The sequence below is a fragment of the Polypterus senegalus genome, chromosome 3, assembly GCF_016835505.1.
Source record: "Polypterus senegalus isolate Bchr_013 chromosome 3, ASM1683550v1, whole genome shotgun sequence".
Taxonomy (NCBI): domain Eukaryota; kingdom Metazoa; phylum Chordata; class Cladistia; order Polypteriformes; family Polypteridae; genus Polypterus; species Polypterus senegalus.
This window is the reverse complement of record NC_053156.1, coordinates 194,190,048-194,215,611: the sequence shown is the minus strand read 5'-3', so window position 1 is coordinate 194,215,611 and position 25,564 is coordinate 194,190,048. Positions and strand designations below refer to the sequence as shown.

At 38.8% G+C, this 25,564-nt stretch overlaps 1 protein-coding gene across 4 annotated transcripts in view; it reads left to right on the top strand.

Moving 5' to 3' along the window:
- The window catches only part of LOC120525764 (leucine-rich repeat and fibronectin type-III domain-containing protein 2-like), a 904,115-nt gene that overhangs the window by 417,356 nt on the left and 461,195 nt on the right, over nucleotides 1–25,564 (top strand). For all 4 annotated transcript variants that reach the window (XM_039748348.1, XM_039748349.1, XM_039748350.1 and 1 more), the window contains one exon: nucleotides 405–580. The gene's annotated coding sequence lies outside the window, so the exon portion shown is untranslated. The remainder of the gene's footprint in view (nucleotides 1–404; nucleotides 581–25,564) is intronic.

The following is a 25,564-nucleotide window of genomic DNA, read 5'->3' as shown; positions in this document are numbered from 1 at the left end:
CTTTGTATCATATCTTTTCGCCCAACAGAAGCTCCCTGAACTTCTGTCAGCCAGAAGTTTATCATCTGCTTTGATCAGCAAGAGTCAACCATCTAAATAACATATCCAATCCAGAAGTAATTTTACTTAGTTTCAGAATCAGTTGTAAGAATATTTGGCAGAACTTTTTAAATGCAAGGAGTGTGCCCTAACAGTTAACACTTTGGACTATACAGCATAAGGATGCAGTGTTAATTTCCCACATTCACTTTCTTTGTAACTCTGAACAAACCAGCTAACCTAACATTTTTTGCAATGTATAAAGATGGTAATAACTGGACAACGCTGTATTCCTAATATGTTTTGAGTAGAAGTTTACAATTGAAAGAGTCTATATTAAATAAATGTTGTTTTCTTCCTTTCAGGATCCCAAGTTTTAGTGAGAAGGTATAGTGAGAAGGACTACAGCACTATAGGAGAGAAATTTATCCCAGACACTTTTTACTCTCTTCCTCAGTCTTCTGATACTTTCTCTGACACGGCCTATAAGATGGTGTATTTCTGAGTCAATGTCTGCTTTGGAGGAGAGAAAGCTGTCAAGGTAGGAGGAAAGTGATACACATTTGCAAGAGTGAAGTTCAACTCCCCTAAGAATCATTCCAGATGTATGTGATAGGTTACTTGTCAAGTCTGATCTGGGCCAACATATAAAAATGTGGATATGTGAGTGAATATGGCCACTTATGGACTGGCACTGGCATCAAATAATGGAAGCACTGAAAATGAGAGAGATACTACAACTTTTAAAAAGAAGGGCATGTGATGGTGGAAAGAGTATTCAGAATCTTTCTTAGGTACAGCGCTAGATCCAGTAGTTTGCAAGTACTGGATAATCTAAAATGTTGGTGGTGAAAATTAAATATTTAGCTTTTCATGTACTCCATTTGGCCTTATTAATCATTTTAAAGATAGGTACGACAGAAGCATTCCTAAGCATTAAATGGATTTCTTCCTTAAACTTGTAACAAATTATGCCTAGTATATTGAAAGGGATTTTGGTCACATTATTCAGAGGTTTTGGAAAGAATGCAGTTTGTTCTGGTGGCATTGTACTATGTTGTCAAACTACTAAGTATCCAATTTTTTCATAGGTTCTTTAACAAGTAGATAGACCACCACCTTCTAAGGAGTGGGAGAATGAGAGGCTAGTAAAAGAAGGAGAAAGGTGAATAACGAAAGTAATCTTTATTTTATTGTTTGTAATAAAACCTGTTTCTTTAACACACTTTGGCTGGCTTTGCTTCATTTGGGCACAGCTCAAGCTCAGCCCCTTCAAGCCACAATCTGTTTGAGAATGTTATGCAATGCTAAATGTAATAATTTAACGGAAAATATAGAACAAGTTTTTTTGTAGAACTATACATTATGTAGGAAGTAACATTATAGAATTGATTGAATCTCTATTACTTCATGCAACCTATAATTTGTTGCATGTAGTTTTGGTATTGCTGAGTCTTAAATAATAGTCAACTTTACACTAAATTATAATTCATTTGTTTACCAAATATTTTAAAATAAACACAGATATGTTTATTTTGTCTTGTTTTCTGTGCTTCATTCAAATGTTGGCACATCTACACTACATGGTTGCTAAAAGGTTGCCTGTTTACTCCAGTGTTCTATAGCATTCTTCAAGACTAATGGGTAATTGTAGAAGGGCTTTGGTGCAGCTGTTTGTGACTGTGCCCTCTAAGGTGCTCACATCCAGTGTACAATTAGGCTTTGCTCTGAGTCTTTTACTGCTGTACTTACATCCTCTGTAGAGAAGGGATAGATTCACTGTATTTATTATACTTAAACCATGTAAAATTAGATTATAGGCAGCATGGTGGCACAGTACTTAGCTCCACTACCCAGGTATTGTCAGTCTGGCATTGTTCTCTTCATGTCCTCTCCAGGTCAGTGTAGATGGTTCTTTGTGTTACTACAGTTTTTGTCCCACATTCCCAAAGACGTGTGGGTTATGGTAATTGATAATTGTAAATCTAAGTAGTTGTGGTATTGTCATGTGCATAGAGTAGAGTGAAATTCTTACTTACATGACTAAACAACATACAACATGCAACCTTTCTCTGGTAATATTATAATCAATAACATATTAAAAGAACTTCATTTTAATTTTCACAGAATGAATAAAAACAGGATGACACTGTGAGATATGTGATGTGTTAGTATGAGTGTGTGCTTGAGTGGGCTCTGTGATAGACTGGCAGCCTGTCTAGGGCTTTCCCCTGCTAACACACAAAACCTGCAAAGATAAAATTTAGTTACCAATGTGGCAGATGAAATTCAATGCAAATAAATGTAAGGTTTTATACATAGGAAGTAAAATGTTATGTTTGAATGGACAATAGAATTTTAAAACTTGAAAGCACATCTTATGAGAAGGACCTAGGAGTCACAATGGAGTCTTGAGGTCTTACATTTAGTCAGTGTATAGAAGTTATATAGCCGGATGTGGTGTGGAGTACAAGTCATGGAAGGCACTACTTAGGATTTATATTGCATTAGGGTAGGCTTCATCTGTAGTAGTTTGTGTAGTTTGGATCTCCTAATTACAGCAAAGGCATAACAGCACTAGAGATGTTCACCGGAGAAAGTTGTGCTGTTCCTCGCAGACTTTTCGTTTTTGCGTCTGTATTTTTTTTATTGTTGCTCTTTGTACTGCCTGTTCATTGTTTTATTAAGTATGGCTGTACAACACTGGTAAACATCAGAGCAATAAAGGCACAAGTCGCTACTTTTGAAGTTATCGACCAGAGGCTGCTTGCCACAATAACTCGAGACCAAGGTGGCAGACGTGACCCACTCGACCATGCCCAGAGGATGCGGAAGAGAAAATGTGGCAGGCATGCCAGGATCCAAGCAAGGACGAAATGCTATGGACTTTGACTTCCACTGCCTAGCATTTTCCTGGCCAATGCCCAATCTCTGGACAACAAACTAGACGATCTCTGTGGTAGACTTCATTTTCAGTGAGATCTGCGTGACTATTGTGTTTTCTGCCTCACAGAAACATGGTTTACCTCCTGCACACTGGATTCGGCTGTCCAGCCAGAGGGCTTCTCTATCCACCGCACTGATCAGTCGGTCTCCTCCGGGAAAAAGATAGGTGGCGGGGTATACTTTCTCATCAACAACGCATGGTGTACGGATGTGGAAGTTATTTCACAAAGCTGTTCACCGGACCTGGAGTGTCTGATCATCAAGTGCCGGCCGCTTTACCTGCCTAGGGAGTTTACAGCTGTACACATGGCAGCTGTTTACATCACCCCGCAAGCAAACACCAGCACCGCACTTAAGGAACTGTACAGCTTCATTACGGACTGTGAAAACACACACCCCAAAGGTCTGGTTATCATCACCAGGGACTTCAACAAAGCAAGCTTCAGGTCTGTTTACCCCAAATATTACCAACACGTCTCCTGTCCCACCAGGGGTGCTAATACATTGGACCACTGTTACACCACACACAAAAACATGTATTGCTCGATCCCGTGGCCGAACCTCGGGTAGTCAGACCACTGCTCTGTGCTGCTCCTCCCTGTTTACAAGCAGCAGTTGCAGTTCGCAAGTTCGCAGAGACGGTCTTGTGAGAGGTGCACTGTTGGACCCCGGAAGCGGAGGAGAAACTCTGGATGAGCATACCGCAGTTGTCACAGGCTTCATCGGGAAATGTGTGGATGACTGCGTACCCACAAAGTCTGTATGGGTATTTCCCAACCAAAAGCCCTGGATGTGTGCTGAAGTACACCGGCAGAATCATGAGCACAGCAGTGCGTTTCACTCCGGAGATACACAGGCATACAAAAAGAGCAGGTATGATCTCCGAAAATCCATTAAATATGCAAAGCGCCAGTACACCCACAAACTGGACTCTCAGTTTAACAGCACAGCAGACGCTCGTCGGATGTGGCAGGGTATTCAATGTCAAATTTATTTATATAGCACATTTAAAACAACATGGGAATGCTGTGGCCAAAGTGCTTTACAATAATAGAATAGAAGAAAAACATACAATTAACATGAATAACATAAACAGAAATAAAATAAATGAACATAAATAAAATACATAACAAATAGAAGTAATGTTACATAATCACAATGAGGAAACTATCAGTATTACTGAAGGTCACGGAATGCAAGTAAATAAAATTGAGTCTTTAATCTTGTTTTGAACAGTTCAATTGTAGATGACTCCTTTATGTAATGAGGTAAAGAGTTACACAGGCGAGGAGCAGCAGCTGCAAAAGCCCTGTCCCCCTTAGTTTTACACTTGGTACGAGGAACAACAAGAGACAACTGACCAGAAGATCTGAGCACTCTAGATGGCTGGTGTAAAACACATAATTTGGATAAATAGGCAGGGGCAAGCCCATGTAAAGATTTAAAAACTAGCAACAAGATTTTAAAATCAATTTGAAAACTGACAGGCAGCCAGTGTAAAGAAGCTAATATTGGAGAAACAGAATCAGACTTTCTTGCCCCAACCAGAAAGCGAGCAGCAGCGTTCTGGACCAACTGTAACCTGCATATCAGGGATTTGCTAATCCCAGAATACAGCGAGTTAAAGTAATCAAGGCGAGAGAAGATAAAAGCATGAGTAGCTTTCTCAAGATCCCTAGAAGATAAAAAAGGCTTGAACTTTCCTAATAGATGAAGATGGAAAAAGCAACTCTTGACTACAGAATTAACCTGTTTCTCAAAACAGAGGTCACTGTCAAAGATAACACCAAGATTGCGGACTTGAGGTTTGCAAAAGACAAAGAAAGAGTTGAAAAGTCCAAGACCAATTTGGGTTTTAGCTGATGGACCCACTATAAGCACCTCTGTTTTATTTTGATTCAGATAAAGAATATTATTAGCCATTCAGGATCTTAGTTTAGAAAGACAGTTGTGCAGTTGATTCATTGCAGAGTTGGAGACGGAAATATAAACCTGTGTATCATCAGCATAGCATGAAAAGAAAGGTTTAATTTCCTAAAAATATCTCCAATAGGGTGAAGGTATATAGAGAACAAAATAGGACCCAAAATGGATCCCTGAGGAACACCACATTTAAGAGGAGCAGTAGACGAAAAAGAGGAATTTAAAGTCACTGAAAAGTGTCTACCAGTTAGATATGGCCTGAACCAGTTAAGAGCAGCCCCTTTAAGTCCAACAAGATGTTCAAGCCGCAACAGCATTATCTCATGGTCAATAGTGTCAAAGGCAGCAGACAGGTCAAGGAGGACAAGGACAGCAGCGCCACCTGAGTCAGTAATAATAGAGTTGTCATTGAATAATTTAACACTAGAATTACCAGAGCCTACGAAAAAACTCGTAGGTCCGTCCCACCTTAAATCGCTTCTTAAAACCGTTCTCACCTCTCCGCCAGCGTCTTTTGTTAATCTAAATGTGCTAATAAAGAAAAGCTGCAAGTAGCCGGCTATTCCATCCCCCCAACGACTTAGAACGTGCACAAACTTCTCCCAGCTCATGCCTTGATTGATTATCTGGGAGTGAAGTGGATTTTTAGAGTGGAAATAATAGATCATTATTTGGAATACATTTCACGTGTGTTCCGTTTCTACAGTAATCCGTGTAAACACATTTTTAAAACAGAAACGTTTTTCATATTGTAGTAGTAAATGACAAAATGTAAGCATAAACTATATAATGTATGAAGCCTGAAGTCCAAATATCAAACACTTTCACAAAAGGTACAAATATAACAGAACAAGTATGCTTTTATTCAAAAATATAACTGCAGAAAAAAGCCGCCTTAGCATGCCACATTGACACATACTTACTACACCTGTCACGGTAGCATAATGGTATCAGTATAGCGCGTCTCCAAATAAACGGGGGGGTTGTCGTGAACGCGACTGAGAGTATGGAACTGAATTTAAATAAAAAAAGCTAACCTTTACAATTATAATGCATTTACACTGGCTCTTACAGACTGACTGAAATCAAATGTATGTTTTTATTCTAAAATAGTTCAGTACATGCAATATTATTTGAAAACGAACAGCGTCAGATCGGGTTTGAATACACGCTGACGCTGTTACAGAAGGAGTCAGCTTATTCAGTGCAGCAGTTTCCACGCACAGTACATGCAATATTATTTGAAAACGAACAGCGTCAGATCGGGTGCATATTCAAACCCGATCTGATGCTGTTCGTTTTCAAATAATATTGCATTAGTGCGATGATGTTTTTACATATATTGTCTCTTTCATTCATCTTGCGGTTTGTAATCAGTGACCGCGTGTTTTTTCCCCGATCTTGCCAGTTCGCACATGTTGCTGTATGGTGGTGTTTCTTTTGTACTCCAGGACATGCAGAGGACAGAATAGTACAGAGCAGTAAGTTCATCGCTATATGCAATCAGACAGACAGACAGGCAGAGAAGGCACTAGATATATAAATAAACAGGGAAGGCACTGTATAATAGATATATAAAAAAAAAGCTAAGGGGATAGATATATAGATAGGTAGGAAGGAAAGGCACTATATGATAGGCAGACAGGGAAGCTCCTGTATAATAATAAAATTACTGTTATTACTATATAGATAGACAGGGAGTTCAGGCAGGCAGAACAGCGAAGGTTAAAAATAAATACATTTTCTCCCCAGCGGGGAATCAAACTCGGATCTCTTGAAGTACAGCAAGTCTGCTGCGCTCTAAGTGACAAAATCTTACCAGTACACCACAGAAGCTGTGGTAAAAGGTGTCAACCTTTTATGAAATTGTTTATATGCTCTTTGGCTGTCAGGCTTCACACATTTTATAGTTTATGTCTACATTTTGTAACATTTATTACTAAAATATGAAAAAGTTTCTGTTTTAACAATGTGTTTACACAGATCACTGTAGAAACGGAACACACATGAAATGTGTTTGTTCCAAATAACAATCTATTATTTTCACTCTAAAACTCCGGCTGCTTGCAGTTTGTTTTTATCGGCACATTTACAGGACAAAGGAGGCTGCCGGAGAGGTGAGAACGGTTTTAAGAAGCGATTTAAGATGGGACGGATCTACGAATTTTTTCGTAGGCTCTGGTAATTCTAGTGTTAAGGAAGGCTGTCTCAACAACATGAAAACGCTTAAAGCCAGATTGGTAAATCTCAAATAAATTATTGGAGTTAAGGTGATCAACCATTTGATTATAAATAATTCTTTCTAATATTTTAGCCAAAAATGGCAATTGTGAAATTTGGCGAAAATTGGGTAAAACTCCAGAATCTAATTCTGACTTTTTTAGACAAGGATGTACCACAGCATGTTTAAAAAATAAGAGCACAGTTCCCTCACTAATAGAACCATTGATAATAGCTAGTAAAGATGGACCCAAAACATCAAAGGCTTCCACTACGAGGCATGGTGGTACAATATCAAGAGGACTGAGAGCTGGTTTAAGGGTGTCAATAATTCTTTTTAACTGTGAAAGTGAGACAAGATCAAAAGATTCCAATACAATACCATGATTAACAGTAGGATGTTCATAGCCAGTTGGAAGAATACCTCAATTTTACTGACAAAGAATGAAAGAAACTGCTCACATGAAAGAACAGTGCTATTTAATCCCATCACAGAATAAGGGTGAATGGCCGCATTAATTGAATTAAATAAGACCCTAGGATTCTTAGAATGGCGGGATACTAATCAGCGAAGAAATCATGTTTAGCTTTCTTAACTGCAACCTGGAAATTGAATAGAGAAGTCCTAAAAATCTGTTTAGAAACAATCAGTCCATTTTTTTTCCAACACCGTTCCGCAGTTCGACAGGCGCAGCAATCTCGTAGTTTCCCTTATTACAGCGTATCTTGAGCAGAGCATTTGAGTCTAAAACCGTTTTACAAGAAGAATTAAATTCTAAGACAGAATCATTGATACCATCAAATTGGACATGCACATCAAGACTAGAGAATATAGTTTTAAAATCGGATATAATTGAAGAGTTTAAAAAGCAAGAACAGCGTGGAGCACAATTAGTAGTCGGAACATCTACAGTAATATTCAAATCCATGATTATAGAAAGTGATCAGTAAAAGAAACATCGCATAAATCAATATTATTAACTGAAATATCACATGTAAGAACGAGATCAAGAGTGTGACCGACAGAGTAAGTTGGCGTATTAATATGCTGGATAAAATCAAATGAGTCCAATAGTGATAAAAAGTCATTTACCAAAGGTTTTCGATTGACAATAAACGTGAATGTTAAAATCACCAGCAATGAATACTTTTTCATGGGAGAGGGTGATATCAGCTAGGAGATCAGATAATTCAGAAATGAAGATATCATTAATTACAGGAGGTCTGTAAACCACAACAAACAACAAAGAAGGGGAGCTGCACACTTCGAAAAGTTGCAGTCCGAAGCTACTAAACAGACCCCTTGTAAGGCTCCAACACAAGAACATACTTTTAAAAACGGTGGCAATGCTCCCACCACGACGAGTCAGCCGAGGAGAGTTTAAAAATGAATAACCTGATGGTACCAAGTCAGTAAAACATGAAGAGTCAATCCAGGTCTCAGTGATGTAAAAGAAATCTAGATTATTTGACATAATAAAGTCTTGCAGAATAAAAATTTTATTAGACACTGATCTCATGTTCAAGAGAGCAGCCTTGATAGAAGTAGAAGAGCTTGTTGAGGAATGAGCATGGGTGAGCGTGCAAAGATTAGCAGCTTTTACTCCCTAATAGCACACCGAGGAAGAGTGATTCCGCCTTGAAATGGAGAAATTAAATCCAGTGTCCAGCGTCCATTAACCAGGGATGGAGTCCTGTGCAGGAGAAGATGGGTCATAGACGACTCGCAGGCATTGGGAATCCAAGCTCTGGGACTTGAGTCACCGTTGTTTAACAGCAATACCGGCTCTTTTTCCACAGCGGTGGCAAATGCGTTTGCGTCTTCGAGAGACATTCAGCTCACTGATACAGGTGAACACCGGCGTCCAGGTAAAGAAGTCAGCAGATGAATAAAACAAAGGTGGAGATTCACATAATATCCCATCAGGAGATGGAAATTGACAGGAAAGCAAGCAAGAAAATATGTTAAGTAAAGAATCACGATCGTAGGACAGTGGCCGTTGAGATAAACTAATACATAAAAACAAAGATAAAACATAGATTAGCGAGACAAGCAGATGGCCAGCCACACCAGTCGGCGCCATCTTGTCAGCTGATCACAGACTACAAACCCCGAACACATGCGGCCACAGCTACCGCTTCACTCCCGGATGAGATGAACGTGTTTTTCGCTCGCTTCGAGCTCGCTAACACGGACAGGCCCGAACGACCCACTGTAGCGTCGCAAGGCTCCAGCCTGAGGCTCTCCGAGGATGACGTGAGGAAGAATTTTTCCCTACACAGCATCCGCAAAGCACCTGGCCCAGACGGAGTTTCAGGTCGCGTTTCAAAAACATGTTGCGACCAGCTAGCTGCTGTCTTTACTGATATTTTTAACACATCTCTGAGAGTTTCATCTGTCCCCACCTGCTTCAAGCACACAGCCATCATCCCTGTTCCAAAGAAAAATAAAGTAGACTGCCCTAATGATTACTGCCCTTTACTCCCTTAGCCATGAAGTGCTTTCAAAGGCTGCTGCTAGAACACATCAAGGAGATAATCCCTGACAGTCTGGACCCCCTCCAGTTTGCCTACCATTGCAACAGGTCCACGGAGGATGCCATCTCCATAACACTCCATAACACACCATCCTGTCTCATCTGGAGAAGAACTGTTATGCCAGGCTGCTGTTTGTGGACTACAGCTCTGCATTTAACACCGTCATTCCATCCCAGCTCATCGCTAAACTCCTGGATCTGGGGCTTAGCTCTTCAATGTGCAACTAGGTACTGGACTTCCTCACCGGTAGACCTCAGCAAGCGCATATTGGTGGAAAAACCTCCTCCATCATCACCATCAACACTGGCACTCCGCAGGGTAGTGTGCTGAGCCCCCTGCTTTACTCTCTTTATACTCATGACTGCGTAGCTAAGTACAGCTCTAACACCATCCTCAAGTTTGCTGATGATACCACTGTAATAGGTCTGATCAGCGAGGACGATGAGACAGCCTACAGGGAGGAGATCAGACTCCTGTCAGAATGGTGTCAGGACACAACCTCACCCTCAACATTAGCAAAACTAAGGTGGTGATTGTGGATTTCTGCAAACAGGCAACAGAGCACAGCCCCATCTACATGTGAGGCTGTGGAGCAGGTCAGCAGCTTTAGGTTCCTCGGAATCATCCTCATTGATGACCTTAAATGGTCAAGTGACACTACGGCAGTAGTCAAGAAAGCCCAACAACACCTCTACTTCCTCAGGAGACTGAGTAAAGTCCGGATGCCCCCCAAAACCCTGTACAGATTCTACAGGTGTACTGTGGAATCCATCCTGACAGGATGCATCACAGGACTGTAGAGCTCTGTAATGTGTGGTGTACACAGCACAGCAGATCATGGGCACACAGCTCCCTGCGATCCATGACATCCACACTACATGCTGTCTCAGGAAAGTGAACCTTATCAGTCGGGACCCCAGCCACCCTGCACTGTCACTTTTCACCCTCCTCCCATCGGGGAAGCGAGTAAAGTCCATTCGGATGCACACCTCAAGGTTCAGGAACAGATTCTACCCACCTGCAATCAGACTCATGAACAGTCAGTAACCTTGTGTCACCTCCACTGCTAGCTGCACATATACTTCTGCCACTGTTATTATTCTGGTTTTATTTATTTACTTATTATATTCATTTATTTATTGTGTGTGTTCACTGTCTGCAGGGGCACATACAAGCAAGCATTTCATTGTACTGTACATGGTACTGGTACTTGTACACATGACAATAAAGAATTGAAATTGAGAAAGAACAGAGAAAAGCAACTAGACTGATACCAGGACTGCAAGGTGTGAGATATGACCAAAGAATGAATGAATTATAGATAGTCCATCACTGTTGTTGCTCCAAAAATAAATTATTCAACAAATGTGCAGATGGAAAGTGTACATTTTGCACAAACATTAAAAATGTTTTCTTCATACAGACACCATAAACAATTACCAAGTACAGTAATGTGATAGACTGTAGAACTTCAAAATGCAAACTGATGTTATTTTGACGAAATTAATTGAATAGGATTGACAAGCTTGCTTGGCTGAATGTCCTGTTTTTACATCAAAATTCTCCTAATGAATATGTAATATGTATACAGTATTGATATTCAAGTGGTCAGCTCTTTTAAGTCCCTATAGATTGGGTGCTTCCTTTGTAATTTTGAAGTTCAGTTCCTTAGAGTACTCTGTTTTTTCAGCCCAGGCCAGTGAAATTGATTTTTCATATCCATGTCAGAGTGTGTTCAGGAATTCATTGAAGGGCAGTTTATTTATTTATTTTTTACATTCAATTGATATAAATAAATGTCCATTCTTGAACAGATAATTTACTGCCATAGTCTTGTCTGTTTCTGATGTCATAGTAATTTCATCAAAAATTAATATATCAGTACTGTGAACAACACTATTTTATTTAGAGACTTTGGCAATGATGTTCCACTTAAATTTTTTTTATTATTTAACCAAATATTGTTGAGAGAGTATCTCAATGGTTATTAAAACATTAATGGAATTACCAGTTTGATAGCCTAATTAATTTTGTATCCCAAGCAAATGAATGGTTAGTTGTATTTTTTGTATTTTAACAATTTCAGTATTGTAACATACTGATGCTCTATGTAAGAAAGGTCAGAGCCGACTATACTTTCTGAGAAGGTTGGCATCCTTCAACATCTGCAATAAGATGCTGCAGAAGTTCTACCAGACAGTTGTGGCGAGTGCCCTCTTCTACGTGGTGGTGTGCTGGGGAGGCAGCATAAAGATGAAAGACACCTCACGCCTGGACAAACTTGTTTAGAAGGCAGGCTCTATTGTAGGAGTAAAGTTGGACAGTTTAACATCTGTAGCAGAGCGACGGGCACTAAACAAACTCCTATCAATCATGAAGAATTCACTGCATCCAGTGAACAGTATCATCACCAGGCAGAGGAGTAGCTTCAGTAACAGACTTTTGTCACTGTCCTGCTCCACTGACAGACTGAGGAGATCGTTCCTCCCCCACACTATGCGACTCTTCTTCCACCCGGGGGAGTAAATGCTAACATTACTCAAAGTTATTGTCTGCTTTTTTATTTTTATTTTCATTTTTATTACTATTTAATTTAATATTGTGTTTTTTTGGGGTTTTTTGTATCAGTATACTGCTGCTGGATTATGTGAATTTCCCCTTGGGAATAATAAAGTATCTATCTATCTATCTATCTATCTATCTATCTATCTATCTAATTCCTAGTTGCTGCTATAAAGTATGACAATATAATAAATATGATACAAAAATGTATATATGATATAATGAGTAATATTGTTTCGTTTGTTATTAGTATAACATATTTGAGAATGGTAAGAAATGGAAATCTACTGTATGAAGTTATAATAGAGATGGGTAAAAACTTAAATGATTATAGGTGAATTTTCTGGATTTTCTAGAACTGTGCAAAGCTTTTTCTCCAGGTAATCCTTAATGAGACTGATTGACTTGGAAGAAGTTCTTCAGTTCAGCATTACTCTTCGTTGGGTGACCGTTGGAAGATTTAGTAGCTTTTGATTACCTTGCTGTGTTCAAGTAGTGTTTTATCTGATATCTTGGAGGCTTAACTTGCCATAACTTGGACCATATATGTGTTCTGTCAAGAGAAGGAAAGCTGGATGAAAGTAGTTCAGCAGATGAAATGTATTGTAAACATGCTAAGGTCAATGACAGACAGTTAACACTATCTTTTGTCAGAATCAAAATGCAAAATATAAATTAGTCAGATAGCACAATTGTTTGCTTGTTTGCCATAAATCAAAAACATGAAACTATTAGAAAGTTATAGAATATGTTTGGTATATTTAAAGTTAAAGTTAGTTCCATACATTCATAGTATATATTAATTTACCACATGGAATCTTCAAAAAAATGTATGAACAGTCAGTCTGCATGACAGTAGTGAACAGCACAATTCATTCATTCATTTTCCACTGCTTATTTGAAGCCAGGTCGCAGGGGCAACAATCTTAGCAGTGAGGTCCATATGTACCTTTCTCTAGCCACACTTGTCAACTCACACTGTGGGATTGACAAGCATTCCCAGGCCATCTGGGAAATTTAATCCTCCCCATGAGCCTTGCGTTCGTATCAGATGCCTGAACTGGTTTCTCTTGATACAAAGAGTCAGCAGCTCTACTTCAAGTCTCTCCCTGATGTCAGTGCTTCTCACTCTTTCTAAGGGAAAGTTCAACCACCCTGCAGAGAAAACTAATTTCAGCCACATGCACCTGTGATGTCATTTTTTTGGTCATTACCTAAAGTTCATGTCCATAGGATAGGTAGGGACATAGATTAACTGATATTCGAGAGCATCACCTTTTGACTTAGCCTTTTCTTCACCATTATGGATTGGTATAACAACTATACAATTGTGCTCAGTGCCTCTGTCTGTCCATCTCAACATCCCCTTTTCACTCACTTGTAAACAATACCCAAGGAACAGTGCTGTTTTTTCTGAGTATGGGGACACAACTCTCATTGTGATTATACAGGGACCTAATAGCCCTCATTAGAGGCACCAGAACCCCACAATCTCCCAGCATCCCCCACAGAATCCCTTGCAGAACACGGCCATCCATCTTCCATAAGTCCACAAAACAAACATAGACCAACTGGATGTACTCCCATGGCCTCTCCAGAACCCTCATTACTATATCTACTTGGTAGCACTCTGTCTCACACACCAAATCTAGCTCCTTCCCCACAAGAGAGGTGACATTGCATGACAATATAGTTGTAACTCTAAAATCCTACAAAGAAAACATAATTGATTTCATTTTTCTTTGTGTTTTTTTAAATAAAAAAACAGTAATTTACCAAAATAACCAACACCTTTGAACATTGGTACACAGCTGTGAATCATTGTCTCTCTCAGCATGAATGTGACTGCATTTGCATATCCTTTTTATCTGGGAAATCCAATAATGTATGTTGCCACCAGAACGTGAATTCCTGTATCTCAATATAGTTATCACAGAAAAATTATCACTAATAAAAATAAATAATAAAAGAAAAAAGTAAATAATGACTTGAAATGACTTTGCATAAAAGTACACCAACAGCATCAGCTTAACACAGGGAAGCAAGCATACATATGGTGGCACATCGTGGATGTCGTAATCTGTAAGTCAGGTGACTTGCATTCAGTGTATCCATTGACACTAATGAATAGACTAGATGAATTATGCAGATTCAAGAATGAACAGTGGACTTTCTTTGTAGATATGGATGGTATGGATGGACCAATGAAATGTAGTACTTGGCCAAGAGTGTGGCTCCCTTTACATGAAACAAAGAATGATTTAAGTTGTAAAGAAAGACAAAACAGAGCGCATAAATTTTTGGGGTTGTGAGCCCCGTATACTGTCAAAAAAAATAAGGTCTTTTGCAGTTTTACAGAAATAAGTCATGAACCAAATACAAGACAAAAATGGAGGGTTGGATGGTCAGTTTTAAAGGGAGGGACCCGAAATCAGGCATGATGGCTGCTGGGTAGGCGTGGTGATGCATGGGATATTGACGTCATCATCGGGGGACCAGAGGGAAGAAGGGAACCCGGAAGTGTTGTTCTGTTTTCACTCCGGGCTGGTTTATGGCGGCGTCGCTTCGTCTTTTCTATGAGACAAGAGAGAGAAAGGTTAGTACACCGCCTTCGTCCCCCAGCCGGCTGTTCGGTGATGCGCGTTGGATCCGTTAACTGCTCCCGATGTGCTCGTGCGTGACAAAGTACAGCTACATTGAAATGCAGGTACATGTGCTGACTCACATACTCACACTCGCATGTATTGAATCACATAAACACACACAGCTTTACATCAAATGTGTACACAAGCCAAGATGGCAGACTGTTTATTCTTGCTTTTGCATTCATTGCACCAGTATGCAGTGTCTGTGCATTGTAATATTTTCATACAACTTGGAATACAGAATACACTGCCAGCACCAATTTTACATGTGGCAGCAGTTCAATATAGTTGTACTCAATTTTTTTTTTTTTTTCATAACAGGCATCTCATGTGTGACCAACTGCTATGTTCTATCAGTCCTTCCACATCCACAAAGAAAGTCCACTGTTCATTCTTGCATTTGCATACATAGTAGGTTCTGTGGAAACAGTGCATGTGTCACTCCTCAGAAGTCTGTACCTTTACACACTGCTTGCACCATTCAGAATGTGCCATCTTATATGTTCTTCTCTCATTACATCAAATAGATTCTCCCTTTGTACTTTGTATTCCAATCATGCAAAAATGTTACAATGCAGTTTCAGGGGATTTTAGATATGTTTTTTGAGATAAATAAAATAGCTTGAGCACCGACAAGACAGTTTTATAATAAGTTTCTTTTGCCATTTTCCCTTTACATGCATATTCTATTAAATATGTACATATATCTGTAGATTTTATAATTTTTATAAATGATAATATTAGATTTCAATTAATTTATTATTTTATGAGCTAAGCTGACTGAAATGTTCTGTTTTGCTCTTCAGTAATAAACACTGAAGCAGTTTGTAGCAGCTTACCTTGAGAAACTTTTTTTTTTAATAAATGAAAACATATGCTAACATTTAAATTAAAAATATATACACAGTATTCATGCTGTGCGCCAAGAGATTGTTTATTTTTTTGTTCCATCAGGATGTATTAGGCTGTCTGTGGCTTTTTGGGGTAGGGAGGTAGAGATGCACTATTAGAATGCCAACCTAATGGGTCATTAGTGAAAACATGAGGATTCAGATGCCACTTGGCGTAGCTTTGGCTGTTTAGTACTGAAAAAAAAATTGTTTCACACTTTCATGTCTCTCCCTGAAAGTGTATTTCTAATGACATGGTGCAAACATTTGTGCTTGGCAGCTTCTTTTACAAACACAGCATGTTAACCCTTAAACCGCTGGAACCGGCTAAAGTCGGTTCCCAATGCAATTTGCCAGTATGCCAGAGCTGATCAGTAAGTGCCGTACATTCGTTGAGCAACCAGCTCATGACCACTGCTGCTCCCCTCAGCACTGCAGCATAACTGTCCCTGGGATTGAGCCACTGCACTAGATGAGCCTGTTGGCCTCTGTGTGCTTGCATGCAGCCAGTTCAAGCACAGTTGGCTCGGTGATTTACTGAATTTTATCAATGGCATTAGTTGCACCATGTACATATAATAATAGATTGTTGCAGTAGTTTTTTTTATAGTTTTTACAGTTCATTGGCAGTGTGTAAAATGATCAGTGTTGCAATAATTGTCATGTATTTTGCATGAAAAAAATATGTGTTCCATTAAAATTTAACTTTTTCTTGGCGAATTGTGATGTTTCCTTAAAAAGTGCAGCAAAAAAGTATTTGGTATCCAGGGGTACATTAACCCCCCAAGTATGTGGCAGTTTAAGGGTTAAGAGGTGATGTTGCCTACTCCAAACAGAGACATAAGAGAAAGCAAGTAAGGTTATGATATACATTTGGATATTTATTATAGAATTCCTTTGGCATAAGAGTAAAGATTTATGTACAGTATACAGTATATTTATATGTCAATTTTAAATATTTGTACACTGAAAAAACCTGCAGTGTTGCTTGCTTTATGGCTTTAAAATTACACCGCTGGCTTCAGACACCAATCTTTCTACTACATGTCAATCACTGGTGATCTGATGTTGGCAGCCCTTCCTCCCAACAGACACACCATTATAATTTCTATTGCCTAAGATGTGAGAGCTCTCATTTTAGCTGTTGACAAAAATAAACAGGACTGCTCACAATGCAGAATTTCTAAAGTAATACAACTCACTAGAAATACTGTATTGTAAGACTGCACATTGATGCTGCCCATGATTTAGAATGAAGGTCAAAAGTAAATTATTGTTGCATTTATGTAACTGAAGTATAAATTCCCCCTTGTAATTGGTAGTACTAGGGTGTTGTGCCATGTTAGCCATTATGAATGTAGTGAGAAGTCAAGGAAAATGACACCTATTACTGGCTAAATAAAAAGATTATAATATGCAAGTTTTCGAGGCAACTCAGGCCCCTTCTTCAGGCAAGATGTAATACAGAAACTGGAATTCCCTGTTATATATACACGCAAGGACAAATAACAACATTGGAAAACCTTAAAGTGAGACATATTAAATGTAAAAAAATTAATAGACCTCGTCAGGCTAAGGAGAGGAGAACGATGTATAGTCAAGATCTTTGAGACAGATAGATAGAAGATAACTGTCCAACAAAGTCTTTTGAAGTTTCTGATGAGTTTTTCAATACGTGGGTCTGTAGACAGGCTGTCTGTGTCAATCCGAGAAATGCAAACAATCCTCATATCTGGCCATAAAACTCTTGTCTCTATTTTAAACCATGTTGTAATGTGTTAAATTTTAACTTGACATGGCTGTTGAAGTGGGCTGCTTGCAGCAACATCTGTGTTGCCATGCTTGATGTGGAACCTGTGTAAATTCATTCTTTGGCGGAGTGTTTATCCAGTTTCTCCTACATAGAGTTCAGTGTTAGGGTATTTCATGCAGAGAATTAGGTAGACCACATTAGATGATCTGCAGGAAAATTATCCCTTTATGTGATGTTCTAGTCAGCAGTGTGATATAATTATATGGTTTGTATTATAAATATGAACACACATTTTACATCTTTTCTATAGGCAGGGAGATGTGCCATTTTCTGTTGGTTAATGTAGGGAGCTTCAGACAATTAATTAATGCAGGTTTGCCAGTTGTCTGTATGCCTGGAGAGTAGGATCTGGAAATGCGTTTTTCAGCATTTCATCATTGTTTAGCATTGGCTGAAGTTCTTTTTTAATTTTTCAAAGTGCTTCAAGTTGTGGGATATAGTTGACAACAAGGGGAATGCGGTTCATGTTGTCTTTGCTTTTATATTCCAGAAGGTTGTCTCTGGGTATGGCAATATCTCTTCTTAATTGAGTGTCTGTTGTTTTGGGGGTATAATCTTTTCTGATGAAATCTTGTCTAAGTTCCTGCAGTTGTTTATCCCAGTCTTTCAGGTCTGAACAAATACGGTTGTATCGTATTGCATGGCTGAAAATAATGGAACGCCTTATATGCTTGGGATGGAAGCTCAGGTAGGTATGTCTGTCTGTCAGTTTGTGAAAAACAAGTTACAAAGGTGTTATATTTCAGTTGAACAGTAGTGTCAATGAAGCTGACTTCTGTTTTTGAGTAATTCAGCTTCAGCTTTATGTTGGGGTGGAAAGAATTATATTAATTACTAGCAAAATACCTGCGCTTCACAGCGGAGAAGAAGTGTGTTATTGAAGTTATGAAAAAGAAAAGGAAACATTTTAAAAATAACATAACATTTGCTTTCTATTCGTTTGCATAATCACAGTCCTTCACCAACAATTATTTAATGTTAGCTAAGACACAGCACTTAAAAGTTTCTGTCGCACTTTTGCTGAGTTTGTGCCAAACACTATTCTATCCCTGACCATCTCATTTTCGTTTGCATAAGCACAGTCCTTCACCAGCAATTTTAACTTAGTTACATAGTGATCAGAAGTCTCGTTTATACCCTGCGTCCTCTCAGTAAACTTGTATCTCGCGAATATTGCATTCGTCTTAGGCATGACAAACGCCAGAGGCAGAGTGTCTATGAACTTAACACTAGAATTACCTGAGCCTACGAAAAAACTCGTAAATCCGCCCCACCTTAAATCGCTTCTTAAATCCCTTCACACCTCTCCACCAACGTCCTTTGTCTTCTAAATGTGCTGATAAAGAGAAGCTAGAAGCAGCTGGCTATTCTATCTCCCCACAGACTTAGAACATGCACAAACTTCTCCTAGCTCATGCCTTGATTGAGTATCTGGGAGTGAAGTGGAGTTTTAGAGTGGAAATAATAGATCGTTATTTGGAACACACGCATTTCATGTCTGTTCCGTTTCTACAGTAATCTGTGTAAACACATTGTTAAAACAGAAACGTTTTTTATATTCTGCTAGTAGATGACAAAATGTAGGCATAAACTATATAATGTATGAAGCCTGAAGTCCAAATATCAAATAAATATTTTCACAAAAGGTACAAATATAAGACAACAATTGCGCTTTTATTCAAAAAATATAGTTGCAGAAAAAAAAGCCGTCTTAACATGTGACATTAACACCCACTAATTATGACTGCCTCTGTGGCGCAATACATTCGGCTACTGACTGGGAATCAAAAGGTCGTGAGTTCGATTCTGCAGTATTCAGTTTTGAGAAGTAAACTGCTCTTAGTCTTACTGTTTTAGAATAAAACCATACATTTGATTTCAGTCTGTAACAGGCGGTGTGATTTATGATCCTTATAAAAGTTAGCTTTGTTTTTTTTTTTAATTCACTTTTCATTCTCTCAGTCGCGTTCAGAATCAATCCATACAACCCCATCTGACACGGCTGTTTTCACATAAAGACGTGCTATAGCTCTGCAGTGTACCACGATGTATACTTATTTGATATTTGGACTTCAGGCTTCATACATTATATAGTTTATGCCTACATTTTGTCATCTACTAGCAGAATATAAAAAACGTTTCTGTTTTAACAATTTTTTTACACAGATTACTGTAGAAATGGAACAGACATGAAATGCGTGTGTTCCAAATAACGATCTATTATTTCCACTCTAAAACTCCACTTCACTCCCAGATACTCAATCAAGGCATGGGCTTGGAGAAGTTTGTGCACGTTCTAAATTGGTGGGGGGATGGAATAGCTGGCTGCCTATAGCTTCTCTTTATCAGCACATTTAGAAGACAAAGGACGCTGGCGGAGAGGTGAGAAGGGATTTAAGAAGCGATTTAAGGTGGGACGGATTTACGAGTTTTTTCGTAGGCTCTGGTAATTCTAGTGTTAATTTAAAGTTAAGCTTTACACCTTGCTTTCCTATTCGTTTGCATGAGCACAGTCCTTCACCAGCAATTATTTAATGTTAGCTCAGACCAGGCATTTAAAAGTTTCTCTCGCACTTTTGCTGAGTTTGTGCCAAACACTATTCTGTCTCTGACCATCTCATCTTTGTTTGCATAAGCACAGTCCCTCACCAGCAATTTTAACTTAGTTACAAAGTGATCAGAAGCCTCGTTTATACCCTGCGTCCATCTTAGTAAACTTGTATCTCGCGAATATTGCATTCGTCTTAGGCATGACAAACGCCAGTGGCAGTGTGTCTATGAACTTAATTTAAAGTTAAGCTTTACACATTGCTTTTCTATTCGTTTGCAAAAGCACAGTCCTTCACCCGCAAGTTTAACTCCATTACAGCAAATTTAACTCCGTTACAAAGTGATCCAAAGTCTCATTTATACCTCGTGTCTTGTATCTCGCGAATATCGTGTTCGTCGTAGGCATGAGAAACGCCAGCGGCAGCGTGTCTATAAACTTAATTTAAACTTACGGTTTACACCGTGCTTTGTTTCCACAGTAGCTGCACTTATAAATATGCTTGTATGCGTCACTCTCTTCATATTCTTTTACTGCCTTCTCAATTGTGTAATGCGCTTTTTGTTCGGCGCTTTTTGGAGCTTTTCCTTGTTCTCTATGTACTGCGTTCACAGTCAGTTCATGTGAGCCGCTCTCTTGTGTGATCTTGCGATGTCCACGGCTTTATTTAATGTTAGCTAAGACCCGGCACTTAAAAGTTTCTCTTGCACTTTTGCTGAGTGTGTGCCAAACACTAGACCATCTCATCTTCGATTTCCATAAGCACAGTCCTTCACCCGCAAATATTTACCTGATATGGGCAGGCACTCAATTACGTGGGAGGCATGATGATGCGTTTAAGATCCCTGTTTTCATCCTCTTTTTGAAGCAGTCTATATAATTGTCCAGGGAGAAGTTTCTGCCGGTTTCACGTGTCCATGTGGTTTTATTAGTGGGGTTGTTGTAACTGCTTGTTGTTGGTTCCTGTGTATCACCATTTTCTTTTTAGTGGAAAAATTCTTTAAGTCTGAAGAATTTTTCCATATCACTGCAGAGTTGGATGTTTTAAATGGGCTTCGCAGGACAATATGAGAGTCCCTTTGTAAATACTGAAATCTCTGCTTCATTAAGTGTGTATGAGGAGAGATTAACAATGCAGGTCTGTTACTCTTTGTTTTTTGCTTTTAATTGTCCAGCTTTCTCTCGCAGTCTGTGCAGCTTTTTCTTTTTGTTGTACAATAAGGAGTTTCTGGAGTCTTTTGTAATATAGATGTAGCTCCTTTACCATCTCCTGCCTGTCATTTCCAAGGAGCAGGATGAGGTCTTGGATCTCTCCTTGCGTGTTCTTCTTAATGTTATAGAAAATTTTGATTATGTGGTTTCTTATCCTTGCAGATGTCCTAGAACAAAGTTGATCTGCAAACCAAGTATTATAAAGTGTGTATATTATATTCAAAAGATATTTTTTACTTATACCCTATTATGTTATACTAGATTACACACATTCAAAAGATAAATCATTGCTTTTATAACTCTTGTGTGTAATTGATTCATTTAAATATCTTTTTAACCCTTTCTACAAACTTCAGTTTAATTTAATACTGCATAAAAAAGAGGCCACTTTCCAGAGTTTTACTGTTCAAAAATGTTTGCTAATAATGGTTGATAAATGGTTATAACTATTAGTCACCAGGGGCCTCATGTATAAACGGTGCCTATGCACAAAAATGTTGCGTACTCCTGTTTCCATGCTGAAATTGTGATGTATAAAACCTAAACTTGGCGTAAAGCCACGCACATTTTCACGGTAGTTCAAACCCTGGCATACGCAAGTTCTCCACTTGGTTTTGCAAACTGGCGGCACCCAGCGTCAAAGCAGTGCTTTTGTTCCAGTGTGGTTTCCCTTTCATTTTTAGATCCATATCCCTGATACGGCTTTATCATATACACTGCAATTAAACACATATTATTTATTAGTTTAAGGCATCTGATTATAGTTAACCTGTAACAATATAATGGTCCATGGAATTTGCCAAACTATTCCAAATACCATAGCTGCTTTAGTGTTGTTACTCTCACTGCACTTTTGTCTTCTTCTTTCAGCTGCTCCCGTTAGGGGTTGCCACAGCAGATCGTCTTTTTCCATTATACTCTCACTGCACCACTCGGAGTATTTATATCACTGTATCTGAGTGTGGAATCACAGCTCTACAGCAGCTGATCGGAAAGAGAATTATTGGTATACAGCATCTAGCACACGCTGTCTCAGCCATGCTGCCTATTTGAACTGTTCTCATATGGCCAATGCTTCAGAACCTTTCCATTACTGACCTGACGAAACAGTTTCATCCCAAGAACTATAAACTTAATAAATCAGTCCATCAAGTGCTCCTTAAAGAACTGTTTGTACTTATACGTACAATTACCTCACTGTAAACTTGCGATACAGTTATGATAAGAAACTTTAGCGCGTATTTACATATGACAATATCATTTTTAAGATGAAATGCAGCAAAATAGGTTTATTATATTATACAGATAAAACTTTAACTTCATTTAAATAATCTATATTGTTAATTATTAAACATGTGAGGACACAGTGTTGCACCTGTAGCAAGGAGCTGGCACCCTGTTCACGGATTGTTCCTGCCTCACGAATAATTAAACATGTACTATGAAGATATTTCAATGTTCCTTAAAAGTTTTGAAGAATCAACATTCTCAGCTTACAGATGGCTTAACGTCTATTACAGAGCTGACTTTATGGCGATTGGGTATTTGGAGAAAGAAAAGGAAGGACAGGAATTGGGGGTTAGTATGTTTGAAAGAGACAGTACTTCTGCAATAAATTATTTCATCAAAGGTCTTGGATGATGCAGCAAGCGTCTTGCGTGAGGCAGGAACAATCTCTGGACAAGGCTCCAGCTCGTCACTATAACTGCGCCACGTGTTTCTATGCTTAATACATGCTTTAATTGATATCATCTTGAAAATGATATCAAGTATACATCTAGTATTTAAATTATTCAGAGAACTGCAATATCACGAATGTAAGGGATTCTGTGTCCTGTCGGAGGAAGAGAAAGCCCGTTTAAGAAGCACATAGTGATTCACACACATAGAGCACATTGAAGAACACATACAAAACAAAGCATTTAACGAGCTACTTTAGTTATGGGATTTGAGAAACTAGTAAATTAAATGATTTAAAGATGAAGTTTATAATGTTCTACTTTAACGACAAAATAAATTACGTGATTAAAGTGGAATTTCCAAATTAAAGTTGACATTTTCTGCTTTTTCCCCTACTGTGTCACTATTATTTTTTCTTTTCTCTGTACCCTAATAAGCTTTCATATGACACTCAGACAGTGGGTTACGACTCGCGTTTTCACGGCGACTTTGATATCTGACAACTTCTTTTTTATTTCGGGCACTGTGCGACTTTGTGAACTTGAGCTTTCGAATCACTCGATCAACTACCTTTTGTTGTTTATACCACTGTTTAAACCAGCAAATAGTACATTTTTCCTTGCCTTCAATTGATATTCGCTGGAATTCTCCTGTTTCCACCTGTGCTTTTGCCATTGCCTTTTCACAGATCACTGAGCTTAAGGGCTATTTATATTGATTTGCATATTCAAAGAGGCGTAATTCTGGGAGGAGTTTGGGGAGTGGCAGCAGGCACGTGCGCGTGTGTTACTTTTCATGCTGCCCGAGATTTATGGAGCAGAAGAACGTGGAAGTTGGCGAACACACAGATTTATGCATCTGGATTTTTTTGTGCATACGAACATTTCTGCTTTTGTCCGTACGCCATGTTTTAGTGTGAATTCTATGAACGCCGTTATGCATGAGACCCCAGATGTTTAATAAAGGATACTAAAACAACAGATGTGTGCCCAAACAAAGCTAATCATACACAAGCCCTTCTACATTGCAATTTGTTTTAACGCATTTCTAACAACTGCAATTTCAAAGTTATTTAGAAGCACAATCTGTCATTACTTTATAACCATTTTTTATAGATCACAGCTTCAGCAAGTGTTTACACTTCAAAGTATGAGAATAAAATGCAATTATACGTTATACCTATGTAGTGTAGTTTCTAAAAGCAGTGAGAATATTTCAGTAGTTTGTTTGAAATCTATACTAATAAAAGGCAAAGCCCTCACTCACTCACTCACTCACTCACTGACTCACTCACTCACTCACTCACTCACTGACTCATCACTAATTCTCCAACTTCCCGTGTGGGTGGAAGGCTGAAATTTGGCAGGTTGATTCCTTACAGCTTCCTTACGAAAGTTGGACAGGTTTTATATCGAAATTCTACGCGTAATGGTCATAACTGGAAGCAGTTTTTCTCCATTTACTGTAATGGAGATGAGCTTCAACGCCGTGGGGGCGGAGTTTCGTGTGACATCATCACGCCTCCCACGTAATCACGCAGTACATAGAAAACCAGGAAGACCTCAAAAAAGCGCTCAAGAAAACATGCATTATATAATTGAGAAGGCAGCGAAACAATAAGAAGCGAGTTCTGCTACTTCGGAAACAAAGCACGATGTAAACCTACACTTTAAATTAAGTTCATAGACAGGCTGCCGCTGGCGTTTGTAATTTAGTGCCTGCCCATATAAGGCCATCCGTCAGCGGCAATCCAATAGCAAACTGCCACGGGTAAATATTCACGGGTGAAGGACTGTGCTTATGGAGAGGAAGATGAGATGGTCAGGGTGGTGTTTGACACAAACTCAGCGAAACTGCCAGAGAAAGTTTTAAGTGCCAGGACTAAGGTAACATTAAATAAAGCTATGGACATAGCACGAGATGGCACCAGCACAGCTGGGAACCTTCGATGCAAGTACACCGAGTGGCTCACGTGAACTGATGCAGTGCACAGATAAAAGCAACAGTTCCAAAGAGCTGAACAAAACCGAATTACACAATTGAAAAGGCAGCAAAAATATGAAGCGTCTGATAAGCATATTCATAAATGCAGCTACTGTGGAAACAAAGCACACGGGAAAAAGTGAATGTCCGCTAAAGGAAGACAGCGTAAAAAAAACCCGTGCATGCAGTTTGTCACATCACAGATAAAAGGAAGGCGAGCTGTTTATTGATGCAGTAAGGAACTAATCGATGAATGAAACCTCTTATCTTTACAAGCGATTGACAAACACGGAATGTAACTTGAACACATCGTACAAATACGAGCCTGATTGAAAGAAATAATGATAATCAAATCCTTGATGACAGCAACATTCAATAACACTCACAAAACAATTACTGTATATTGACAATCATGTTACGTTATTTTTAAAATGTTCCCTTTTCTTTTCATAACTTCTACTTCTCCACTGCGATACGGGTATATATATATAAATGTATATATATACCCGATCTACAATACATACTTTAGCATAGACAAGCGGTGGCGCAATTGTAGAGTCTTAGC